Source organism: Acanthopagrus latus, chromosome 16 (genome assembly GCF_904848185.1).
Source record: "Acanthopagrus latus isolate v.2019 chromosome 16, fAcaLat1.1, whole genome shotgun sequence".
Taxonomy (NCBI): Eukaryota; Metazoa; Chordata; class Actinopteri; order Spariformes; family Sparidae; genus Acanthopagrus; species Acanthopagrus latus.
This window is the reverse complement of record NC_051054.1, coordinates 1,526,763-1,539,723: the sequence shown is the minus strand read 5'-3', so window position 1 is coordinate 1,539,723 and position 12,961 is coordinate 1,526,763. Positions and strand designations below refer to the sequence as shown.

The window sequence follows — 12,961 nt, the reverse complement described above, 5'->3', positions numbered from 1 at the left end:
ACAGGTGAAACTGCTCAGTTTAATAAAGGCTGGACCTCTTCAGGTGTGTCACACTGACTCACTGAGGTGGAGACAGGTGTGATTAACTCCACCTGCAGTCAAACAGCTCCATCAGTCAGAAACAAACATCATCCGGACGTCAGATTTCATGTGAGTGTCACAAACTGCTGCATCATGTCTGTAATTCATCAGCAGATGGTGCTGTGGGTGAATTATAGCATTTATATTAACATATTCTGTGTTTATAAGACCTGAAGATGTTTAAGTTTGCACAAAGTTATCAAATAATCGACATTTCTGGGTTATAATGGATCAATAAAAAAGGGTCGACCAGCTGAAGATGAATTAATGCCAACTTTAATATAAATAAACATGTTTGGAACAAACAGCATGATAAAAGTAATTTAGTTTATGATTTTGTTACATGCTATATGTAATGTGTCATATCAGGCAATATAAAACAAATTATATTGATACATTTACAGATATTTTGTGTTTTTAAGACCTGAAGATGTTATTTTTAGTCATCGTTTTTAAAAGTCTGCACAGAAATAATGAAATTATATTAAATTTGGAGTTATTATCGATCATAAAAAACAGCTGTAGATGAATTAATGGCAGCACATTGATCTTACTCTTTATGAATGAGTTAACAAACTTCTGAAAACATTCACATTATAACCTTTGTTGTGAATTTTGACTCTTTGTAATATTTTTATGTTTTAGTTAGTTTGTTTTGTTTTTATTTCCTCACACTCGAGCTCTAAATGTGAATGTTTCCTATTATACGACAACTTAATATAATATTGTCCGAAACATAGGATGATAAAAGTAACTTATTGACGACACGTGTTAAGTTTTTAATTTTATTTCAGATGTAAGAATCATTTTATGTTTTTCAATGAGGTAAAGGACAGGAATTTTTTGAAATATTTACATTTGGCATCCAAACTAAACTCTTTATAACCATGAATATTAAATATAAACACGCTGCTGTGCATGTTTCTCTCTCTGCAGCGTCTCCTCCTCTGCTGCTCCTCCAGGAGTCGCCACCGGGGGGCGTCGATGGCTCCTCGTCTTCCAGGCAGCAGCTGCTCCTCACATCCCAGCCTTTGCTCTGTCATCCTCCCCCTCCTCCTCCCTCCCCCTCCTCCCACAGCACGGGGGAGCACCACACCCTGTCAGCCAATCAGAGCTCAGCCCCACCTTCTCCATCACATCATCTCAGTTTCCAAGGTAACAGGGCTCCCCGCTCCCTCTCCCTCTCTGTTTCCTCTCTGAAAGGTGCCGCATCATCATCCTCATCCCTCCCATCCGTCCATCCCACCGTCCCATACCGAGCTGGTGGCTAGTTTAGCGTTAGCCTGCTCTCTGTTAGCACCCTCTCCCCCTCTCCTTCTCTCTCTCTCTGCAGTGGGATTGCCACAACATCAGAGGCACCTCCCTCCCTCTCTCCCTCCTTCCCTCTCTCCCTGTCTCACCCTCTCTCACCCTCTCTGCATCCTCCAGCATCCGACACTCAGGAAGAGAAGAAGAACGAGATGGACTGAAGGAGACGAAACCCAGAGAGATGTGGTACGTAGTGCTGGAGCTGCTCTGTGTCACCTCCCTCCTGTTTAGTATATGTGAAAGACGAGTGTGTGTGTGTGTGTGTGTGTGTGTGTGTGTGTGTGCCTAATCCTTCGTGGAATGCTGATTTAATGAGCTGTCTGATGCTAACGCCGCCACAGCGATGCAAAGGGGAAGATAAAGAGGGAGGCAGCAGCAGAGGGAGGTGACTCCCAGTGTCTCTCCCTGCCGGAGCTTTTGTTGTGGAGGCCTGCTCTGCAGAGGAGCTCGTTCTGCCTGCTGCATACAGAAAGAGGCCAACACCTCCTCAGTGCTCCCAGTCTGCTGCCCTGCTTCATACTGGGGCAGTCCTGCTGCCTCTCACTGGGTGGAAAGCCTCAGTTTGTTGCTGCGTCTGAGGGGAAATCCTTCCTTCTGTCTGACTCTGTTTTGTTTTTCTCAAAGTTTGAAGTTTTAAAGTTTGTGCGATGTGTCGATGAAGGCTAAAAGTGTTCATATGTTTGGAAGCAATCTGCATTTATTGATGCTTGAAGCGGATACTTCTGTATCTGTTGTCAGATGGCGGCCGGTTGGGTGTCGTCTTTTAGTATCTATGTGCTCAGTGCAGACATCTCACTTCACCGACGTCATTAGCCGTGTTTCCATGAAGCATTTTGAAGAGTATCACGTTAGTAGAACTTCCTCTGATTTGCAAAAAAGTTTGTACCCTCACTTTAGGTGTTTTTTGTCTTCTGTGACTCAGAGTTTCACAGCAGGCAACACGTGTGGACTCAGAGCTTGTGCTTCCTGAAGACCTCCCTCCATTTTGTCTCTTGCTTTGTTTACCTCCAGCATCTGTGTCCTTCTGTAGCCACGTAGCCTACACCGTGTCATCCTCGGTCCAACGTATGGAAACATGACTACTGACGCTCTGTCGGTGGCACCAGTGATGTTCTGGGTGGTTTTAAACACCTGCTGTAGAGCCGTCCTGTCCTGGTGCTGTGATGAACTGGGCCGTTTCCTCCTGTAAGTCAGCCTTTCTAAGTTTGCGTTGGACGTAGAGCATTTCTCTGTGCATCATTAACTCTAAACTATGGTGGAGAAGATATGTTCTCCAGGAGCACCTTCACCTGCTCCACCTCAGCTCCACTGATGCAGGAAGGAGAGACGGGATGCAGTTATTGACAGATGATGAAAAATCTTCCAATGTCTGTAAACACAAAACACAAAGAGGCTGAGAGAAAAGTCTGGATCTGATCACCTTTCTCACGGTGGACATTTTGAAAAGCAGTTGCAATACGCAGTTCTGGAGAAGAAACCCAAAGAAAGTTTGATGATTTAGTCTCTTCTTGTTAACATTTCATTCCTGAAACTACAGACTGCTCCTTTAAAAGTAGATTTAATTTCCTGGATTGTTAAAAAAGTTACACGGTTTGTAGGAAAAGATCATTAAGGTCTTAATTATGTTCTCATCCCTGATAACTGCAGCGTTCTGGGAACATGGACTTAAGACCGGGAACCCTGCAGGATTTTCTGATCTCATCTGATTCTCAAAGAATCGAGTGAGTCTGCAGACTTAACAAGGGATTTCACAGAGAAGGAGGATTCCTCTAAATGATTTCATCCTGATGATCAACCATGACTTCAGATGAAAACAATCATGGAGGTGGACTGTTGAAACTGGATATTGTCTTTCATGAGGCACTAAACAAGAACCAGTTCTGCTGCTGTCAGCTCACTGGTCCCTTCAGATCAGACATGTTTGATATGAAGGATTCAGACTCCAGACATTCGCTAACATCAACCTGAAACACTGCAGCCGGACATTTACATTCCCAGTACCTGACCTGTGAAGCTCCTGATTTAAACCTGTCAAAGCATTTTTCTCTTTGCTTTGTTTATTATTTCTCACAATTGGAAAAGAAACTTAACATGTATGAAAGTAAAGGAAAATCAAACAATGCACCTTCAGTCAGTTGACTGTTTGATTCTTGTACTTAAACAACCTCAGTTGGAACCTGAAATTAGAGTATTGTTTTGTTTAGCAACAGACAAAACTAGTAAATGTGCTTATTTACCCTCTAAGAAAATTATAAAAGGGGTGGAATAAGGTCATTAAAGGTTCATATTTGGGTCACGGACCACAGCTTCCAATCAGTGAGGAGGGAATCGGACTCAGAATCTGCCCAGTTCTTCTCTGGTGTGGGTTGGAAACACAAACAGTTAGAAACCAGATAAAACCACGAGACCACCTGAGATGTTCTGGTTCGTATCAGACTAAGGCCTCCGTGTCTTCCCACATAATATAATAATCTCACTGTGTGTTCTTATTTTGTCTTCTCTTCTTTAAAAGCTTTAAAATCCTTATTTTAAAGCCGGGTGGGGCCGGTTCTGACCCAATAACAGTCTCTGTGATGTGGTAACAGAGAAAACTTCCTGCCAGGTTGATCTTTTGTATCTTTAGACAAAAGCTTCCTGAAAGGATGTTGTCTGGATTGAACTGCAGAGACAGAGATGACAAGGGGTTTTAAAAGGGGGAAATACGTTGTTGACATTATGTTTAAGTTGATGGTGGAGATCAGGGAGTTGTTGGAGTACAGCTCGGCTCACTGTCTGCATTTTCCACTCCACAGGATGTGATGTAACCGCCTCCGGGGCTGTTAAACTGTGCTGAGTGGCTGCAGAGAAGTGTAGATGTCAGAGAAGGTTACAGTGGGTGTAGCTGCTCCTGTTACAGATGGTGTCTGAGATCACATCTGAAACAAAGAGGGAGGAAAGCTGCTCGTGTGCTGCTGTCGGAGGATCGCACATGTCGACACGATTATATCAATTACATCAGTCATTTTAAAGAGATGAGAGAGGAGATTCTGCCCATGATGAAATCTGTTTTCTACATCAGATCATGATAAGATGCTACGAATGAGGAAGGGAGCTGTATGTTTGTGTCAAGATGAAGACACACGTGACGTAAACATGATTTGTTTGAGCTGAGTTCATTCCAACTTGTTCAGTTTTTGTCCGTTCAGAATTTTGCGACCCATTTGAAGTCGGATTGTTCGAGTTCCCACCCGACGCATCTGACTCCACTTGAGTCAGATTTCTGTCTCGGGAAAGTCATCGACTCCAACCTCAAAGACAGAGTTTGCTGCTTCATGAATCAACAGCAGTGAATGTTTATTAACACGTCTGTCTAATTGGTGTCTGATTGAATTGGACTTACAAACAGATCTGTCCAGCTTCTATCTGTGAACGTGTTGCTTTAGTATTTGTCTGCACAAAATACTTTAAAATGCATTGCTGACAATTCCTAACGTGTAGTAATGTCATTTGTAGAGTCGTGTGTTTCTCAGAGTGATGAATCTCGACCCATCCTGACTTGTGAACCACTGAGACTTTCAAGGATGCGAACAGACTTTCCTAGTCTTTTTTTGTTGCCATCAAATGAGTATATATCAACAAGTGATTAGCAATTATACACAGAACATGCGTATATGCTGCTTTAAATTGCTAATCTAGAACATGACTTGCTCTACCAATATTACTACTAATGGTGTAATCAGGGTCCATTTTGTCCATTTATCTTGTCTCGTGGTGTCTTCAGTGTGTCAGACAGAGCTTCTCTGCTCTGCTGAGACCTCCTCGTCCATGCTGCTTTAAGAACTGATCTGAATACAGTCTGAGTGGACGTACTGTCAGTGAGTTAAATCATTTGAAGGTGTGGTCAAACAGACCAAGAGGACAAAGGCTTTTGTTTCAGCAGAGTGAAACGTCTCCTGCTGTGTGTGGACCTGATGATTTGGTTTGGACAAGATGACATTAATACAGCAGCTTCACTCCACACTCGTGTGCTTCACTTGGTTGACAGCAGCTTCACTCCACACTCGTGTGCTTCACTTGGTTGACAGCAGCTTTACTCCCAGCAGCTAAACTGAAGCTAATGTCCTCAGACATTACTGTACATGCTGCAGACGCCTGGTGGAAGCTGCTCCCTTTCCAGTCATCTTCCTCTCTCATTTTTATGCAGTTTAGCCATTTAATTTGTGATGTAGAGAGGCTTCCTCACTGACCAGCCTCCAGACATTCGCCCCTGACCTTAATCTGTAACCTCCAGCATTTATTCCCCCGGTCTCCTCCACACAGTCGTGTATCAGAGATGGTTAATGAGTGAGACTTGAGCTGAATCTTCCCTGTGCAGATGGACCGACTCCCTCCGGATCATCTGCAATTAGCCAGGAGCTAGTTGTGTTCAGTTCAGGTCAAGTTCATTTGTAAAGCACTTACTGTAATAAACACATTTGCAAGTGTTTTAAGTCAAAATGAATCAGAATTTAAAATTTTCTCTGAGACAGTTTTTTCTTCTGCAGCTGTTTATATCATAAAATATTCCCCGCCTTTAATTTTTGGTAAATGTTTATGCAAATGTCTCTTCGTTTACTAATTTGTTAACAGCCGCAGGTGATTTACAGCCGTCTTCTGGCAGCTCTAGATTTGAGACTTTTAGGAAGTAAAAGCCGAAATGATCCTTGACATGATGAGCTGCACGCCGGTCTGGTCTGTAGCCTCAGTCTCTCTCTGCAGAGCCGACGCCCTGAATCCCCACCAGGGACCGAGGACGATAATGATCTGCTGTAGTAAGAGGATGATACAGCATCATCGTCGTCATCATCATCGTCATCATACCTCCCTGTTCAAACATTTATAATGTCACAGTTGAAGCAGTCTATGTGTATTCTATGTGTGTCTAGAGTTGAATCAAACAATACTGACTCAGTTCATCTCTCTGTGTTAAAAATAATAGAATTTAATTGTTCTGGCAGCAATAATCAATATAAAGTGCTTTTAATCACAATAATCAAATCAAACTAACTTCCTCCACTTCCAGGATGGAAAGCTGTATTACAACTGTTACTACAACTGGTTTTCAAAAAGGATGTGAAAATTTTAATGTGCTTGTTTACGAGGTTAATTGCAGGAGGTCCTTGTTCTTTAGAAGAGCAGTGTTACACCCGCAAACGTAATAACTGCCCACAAACGTAATAAACCACAAACGTAATACAAATCTGCAGCTTTGAATGTAATAATCCCGCAAATGTAATAAATTTCCCACAAACGTAATAAAATTTGCCTACTGCAAACGTAATACTGAATTTCCTGCAAATGTAATAACTATTACATTTGCAGGAAATTATTACATATGTGGGAAAGTGAAAATCTGTAAATGTGATAACTTCCCACAAATGTAATATGAGACAAAATAATGATCTTTGTGGTTGTTGTTGTTTATTTGTTTACTTATAAACCTGCCAATAGTGACTGAATGTTGACAAGCAACCCGCAGGTCAGGTGGGGCAGGTCAGAAAGTGACAGAGCAGTGTTCTAAGTTATTAATAACACACACACACACACAGGTCATGCTCATAATTTTAAGGGCTATGGCTACAAGCCTATGCTGGTGGCTTATGAGAGCCAATGTTTGAACCATTTAAGCTAGAAGATCGCCGGTTCGCTATCTATTCAAGTTTTTGGCTTTTGATATCCATCCATTATCTGTACATTATATGTATGCCGCTTAATCCTCTGCAGGGTCGCGGGGGGGCTGGATCGTATCCCAGCTGACTTAGGGCGAAGGCAGGGGACACCCTGGACACAGGGCTACACATAGAGACAAACAACCAGGCACACTCTGATTCACACCTACGGACAATTTAGAATAATCAATTAACCTCAGTATGTTTTTGGACTGTGGGAGGAAGCCGGAGTACCCGGTGAAAACCTACGCTGCACAGGGAGAACATGCAAACTCCACACAGAAAGATCCCAGGCGGGACGCGAACCGGCGATTTTCTAGCTGTGAGGCAGCAGTGCTAACCACTGGGCCACCGTGCAGCCCAAGCCTTTGATATGCAAAATGGCATTAAATGGTTCAAACATTGGCTCTCATAAGCCACCAGCATAGGCTTGTAGCCATAGCCCTTAAAATTATGAGTATGACCTGTGTGTGTGTGTGTGTGTGTGTGTGTGTGTGTGTGTGTGTGTGTGTGTGTGTGTGTGTTATTAATAACTTAGAACACTGCTCTGTCACTTTCTGACCTGCCCCACCTGACCTGCGGGTTGCTTGTCAACATTCAGTCACTATTGGCAGGTTTATAAGTAAACAAATAAACAACAACAACCACAAAGATCATTATTTTGTCTCATATTACATTTGTGGGAAGTTATTACATTTACAGATTTTCACTTTCCCACATATGTAATAATTTCCTGCAAATGTAATAGTTATTACATTTGCAGGAAATTCAGTATTACGTTTGCAGTAGGCAAATTTTGTTACGTTTGTGGGAAATTTATTACATTTGCGGGATTATTACATTCAAAGCTGCAGATTTGTATTACATTTGTGGTTTATTACGTTTGTGGGCAGTTATTACGTTTGCGGGTGTAACAGAGCAGCTTTACTCCTTGAAAATGCAGCTGAGTGGAAATTTCACTACATATTGCAGAATAAGCAAAGGATTATGGGAAAAATAGGTTTTAAATGAATTGCGAAAGAAAATAAAAATCTTGAGTCAAATCAGCATCTTGAAGAATCGATATTACTCTCAGCTACCTTTGACCAAAACCAGTGTGAAGTAATCAGATCCTTTCGTAATGTAAAAGTCCTGCATTTAAAATGTTACTTAAAGTGACTACGAGGAACGTTTAGTGTTTCAGATTTACTTATTTACATCCGACCATGACCTAAAACCCTAAAAGTGTTAATGAAGCTTTCAGTGAGAAACCAGAGGCCCCGTCCTCCTCTAGCATCACACAATGGTGCTGGGAACTCAGTCAGCTGTGTGTGTGTGTGTGTGTGTGTGTGTGTGTGTGATCCCCCACCATCCCCCATGTTTAAATTGAACAAATCACTCACAGTGAGTGTGTGAAGCTGTAATGGGTGCCACATGATGAGGTTCAGGGTTCAGGGTTATCCAGCTCCTCTCTAGAGAATAGGCCGCTTTAACCCCAAACACACACACACACACACACACAGTGGGTAATTAGTTTCACTTATGGGGGATGGCGCGACGCCGTAAATTGTAGATATTTAATATTTAAACTGATAAACTCACTGTTACTTTAACAACACTACTTGCTGAATATTCTTCCACTTCTTGTTTTAACAAATTGGGGTTGTAAAACGATTTATGTTCCACTTAAGATCTCTTTCATTTATAACCGTATTTCTCTGGGTGAGATCGCTGCTTGCGATTAGCTGGATTATCTGTAGCTCAGTCTGTGAGTGTTTCCTGGTTGTATCCTTGATTTCATCGATCAATCGAATGTTTAATTCCAAATGTGTGAAACATTTCCCTCCAGTACTGGCAGGCTGGGGTTGACTATGTGGCCACACGGTGCTCTAAACAGTTGTTAGCCTAGCTTGTTGCTACTATCACACCTGTGACAATGAGAGATGATCAACTCGCTCTTTCCTTTTGGCCCTTTCAACACAAAAATTGCTGCATAATGACGCTGAAACTGCAGCTGGCGTCCATGTTTGTTTTGGTGCAAGATCATGAGGCAGTTAGTGTTAGTCGTCTTCTTCAGGTCCGTCCCCCGGCTGGAGTTTGTTATCCAGTCTAGCTCTTGGCCTCGTTTGTTGTTGTTGGCCATTATCCAGCTTGTTGTTAGCTTAGCTCAATGGTAGCCATGTTGCTAGCCTTCAGTTGTCTGTGTTATGGGCCTGTGTTTTCATATACTTGTGTGCAGATATTTACCATGAGGCAGGAAGGAAAGATCGAGTTGTTCTTTCTTTGTTCATTTTGTTTCTGTTCATCATCTTCCTCTCCTCCTCTGCTCTCCCTCCTCTTCTACTCCTTTCATCATCATCATCGCTCTCCTTCACTTCTCCTCCAGACTCACGTGACGTCCTCTCTTCTCACCTTGCCTCTTCCCTTATCGTCCACATGTCTTCCCTCTTCACCTTCATGTTTCCTCCTCGTCTACTCTTCGACTATGCTTTGTTTCTGTGTTCTCTCCTTCATTTTCTCTCCTGGTGGCTGTCCTGCTCTCAGTAAGCCATTCCTCCTCCATCCTCCATCCTCCTCCTCTTCTTCCTCCTCTTCCTCCCCTTCCTCTTCCTCGTCTCTCTCTGTATTGATAACATCTGCTCAGACCTCGGGGTGTGGCAGCGAACAGTTACCAGCCAGAGAACAGAGAGACACGGCGTCTGGTGAGCAAGAAATATAGTCAGAACAGATTTCCAGTAAGGAAATACTGAGCACAAACAGGGCAGCAACTAACACATATTTTAAATGTCCATACATGTATTTATTATTTCCTTGATTAATTGATTAGTTCTTTGGATTATAAAATGTTGATCAGTGTTTCCCGAAGTCCAAAATGACGTCCTCGTATGTCCTGCTAAACACAGCAGGGATTTCTGGGATTTTCGGACTAGATAAGACTCTTTTCCTGCAAAAACGAACATCGTCACCTCGTTTTTATTGAGCAGCATTCTGGGACATAAAAGACATCTCTCTACCAGAAACCACTTTGAAAACACTGTGATAAGTTCAGAGGACGTCTGAACGTTTGATGTTCCTCCTCAGCTTCACCACAACATCTGCTGGCTCCAGCTGTGCTGATCAAACTGTTGTCACAGTGTTTGTTTTCACTCGTCGTGGCTCCAGAACTAAAAGTCGAGCACAGTTTCATTATCACACATATATCACATTATTGGAGATCCTAAGATGTTTCGGCATAACAACACTTCTGCAGCCGGTCGCCCAGTTTCTGTGACAGAGAGACAGGGAGGCTGTTATCTGTGGAAAATAAATTATTGAACACACACGCAGGAATCGACCAGTTATCTGACGAAATGCAGCAGGACACCCAGCCAGCAGCAGACCGCAAATGTCTTGTGCTGACTCCAGACCAGCTGGTCTGGTCACACTCAGGATTGACAAGTGTAGTATTCGACCCCACTCGCTTTAAGGTTTTTAGACGCAGCATCTGAATCATTCTGAGAACCACCTAATGAATGTCGACCCAACGTGGAGAGCATCAAAACTAAATCTGAAGGTTGTAGTTAGCAGTTAAGCTAACTGAACACGACTTTACGTTTGTTTTTGAAGCTCTGCGATGGCGGCCGACCTGTTTTGACAAGTTGGGGGACTCAAAATATAGTTTTCTTATAAATAGAACCTTTAAATAATGAAGTAGCCTAAAAGCTTGAGGCGTTATGTAACATATCTTTCAAAGGAGTTTGAAATCAGTCGACAAGAAGAAAATCTGTATCTAACTTCCTTTCTTTCTTTCTTATGAAACTTCTCCATGTCACTGCTCCGTCAGCCAGGTCTCTATTAATAAAGATTTTCTTTGAATCCCTGTCAGGCTGCCATGATTTAATAAAAGTTAATCTAATAACAAGAGAGGGAAAAATCAATAATTGACATATTGTAGCAACCAAAACACAATTAAATCTTGTGTATACTGAACCAATGATGTACATTTTATCTCTAACAGACAGTTTGTGTTGTTGTGTTGAGAGTGAAGAAACTTCGACACATCGTCTTTTCTGGTACTGAGTTGTGTAAATCTTTGTTTCTTCATTAGCAGCGTTGCCCATAGTAACAACGTTAATCACTCAGCATCATAGTGTTGTCGTTAAGGTTAAAAAACAACTTTTATTTCCTTTTATTTCCATTGTTCGGTCCGTCGCTGTAAAACCTGACAGCGAGACGAAGAAACGAGCTGCTATCACATCAGTTTGTGTGTCTGTTACCTTTTCATCATTCTGTCTGAAGATGATGTCGTATTAAAGGGAATTCCGGTTTATTTCATCCTGGCGTTCCCCATCAGCCCACTTATATCCAACCAGCTCCGTTTGACGCAAATTTCCGGTGAGAAGCTGCTTCGGAAACCGTTCTTCATGTTGCGTTCAAAGACTCCCAGACGTCTGAAATGTGACAGTTGGAATGTGACGCTGGTGTCTCTGATTGCTGTGACTGCACACCAACACAACCACAGACAGATTATAAGATTTAACACGTTTCCAGGACACAAATAATCGGTCTTGATTGTGAGAACGTCCTTTACTTTGACCTCTTTCTTTCTTTCTTTCTTTCTCTCCGTCTGCAGTCGTATTTTTTATCAGCTGAAAACACCGAGTCACAGAGCGACACCGTTATCAGCTCCGACAGAACGACGTGGTTCATTTATCATCTCGGAGCATCACAAGATTGAAATTGTTCTGCAGAAAGTGTGTGTGTGTGTGTGTGTGTGTGTGTGTGTGTGTGATAACGTCAGCGGTCTGAAAGGAAACACCGAGCTGTAATATTACCCATAATTACACGGGGAAAAAAACATGGCCTCCACACTCCTAATGGTTCGGTCCGGTCCCGGTGGGAGTCCAGACAGGAAAGTGAAGCGCGGTAACATCATTTATTGTAACATAAAGTGATGCACCGCTGCAGAGGAACGGATATAATGCTGGGAGTTATTTAAAGTTGTGGACGTGAATAATTTGAAGCTTCTACACTGGTGTTAAATTATTATTGATCTGATTAATAAATGAAAGCGTCCGATTTCTGCCGATGTGAAGTCTCTCAATCACAACAGAAGATGTAGCTGGATGATTTTCTGACTTAGCGTGAGATGTTGTGTTCACGTTCACAGACGAGATCACGTTTTATTCACGTCATGTTTGTACCTCGAATATATTATGGATTTTATATATATATGCGTAACTAAACAAAATATTGAGACACAGATCGAGTCATTTGTAAACAATTTAATGCAGAAATGTTACAGATTATATCTTTAAATCAAAGTGAATAAAACCTGATTTAAACTCAAAGTGTAAATTTAGATATTGTTGAATAAAATTAACAATTAGAGGAGAATAATTAGTAAACATCATTAAAAAAATGTAAAAACAAAAACATTTTTTGCTCAAAACTTTGACTGTGAAAAGAAAATCAAGCATAGAAATTCATGAAAATCAACAATTAAGGCTTTAATTAACATTATATTTTTGCATATTTACATTTAAGAACATATTATGATAAATCTAATGTAAATATTCGTATCCTTTACGCACATAAAATCACTTTTATTTGCACAAATATCTGCAGGTTCTGTCAAACAATGACTCCTTCTCTTCTTTCCTGTTCTTCCTGCGTCAGGTTCAGTTTGTATGTAACTGTAAGAAACCCAACTTTAAGCTCTGAGGTGAGGATTGTGATAATGTTTGTGATGCATGATGGGTAAAAAGGTCACAGACAGGACAGCCTGGTTTGAACCCTGATCGCAGAAATGTCAGGAAAGTCAACTTGCTTTTAAACCGTTAATTTCTTTAATCCGGCAAAATCCCCTGAAGAAAAGCCGCCTATTCACTTTAAATTAAACACAACTTCACTTTCTAACAGCTACC

General features: G+C 41.7%; 1 protein-coding gene across 6 annotated transcripts in view; it reads left to right on the top strand.

Moving 5' to 3' along the window:
- Positions 1-28: 28 nt before the first annotated feature.
- The window catches only part of akap6 (A kinase (PRKA) anchor protein 6), a 170,321-nt gene continuing 157,388 nt past the window's right edge, over positions 29-12,961 (top strand). For 5 of the 6 annotated variants that reach the window (XM_037071521.1, XM_037071515.1, XM_037071518.1 and 2 more), the window contains exons 1-3: positions 29-150; positions 1,018-1,236; positions 1,510-1,575. The gene's annotated coding sequence lies outside the window, so the exon portion shown is untranslated. The remainder of the gene's footprint in view (positions 151-1,017; positions 1,237-1,509; positions 1,576-12,961) is intronic. The other variant, XM_037071519.1, reaches the window with a different exon arrangement.